This window comes from Plasmopara halstedii, assembly GCF_900000015.1.
Source record: "Plasmopara halstedii genome assembly, contig: Scaffold_614, whole genome shotgun sequence".
In the NCBI taxonomy this organism is placed as follows: domain Eukaryota; phylum Oomycota; class Peronosporomycetes; order Peronosporales; family Peronosporaceae; genus Plasmopara; species Plasmopara halstedii.
Genome location: NW_020187532.1, coordinates 948,183 through 948,412, shown reverse-complemented (window position 1 = coordinate 948,412; position 230 = coordinate 948,183).

Here is a 230-nt window from a genome sequence, read left to right as displayed (position 1 = left end):
GCCCGGCGTCTTGCAGCCAGCATACGGCGTCGCCGTCGCCTCTGTACAGAGGTTCTATCTCTCGGTGAGACCAGGGTGAACACGCACTCCGCGTCGTCCGGTGTCACCCGAACTTTTCGCTTCTTTGGAGCCAATATTTTTCTTACAACACCCGATGAAGACCTACTAACCCCGCAATCTTCGTCCAGTGGATACCGTGCCAGTCATTCGCGAGATGTGATGCAACTGTT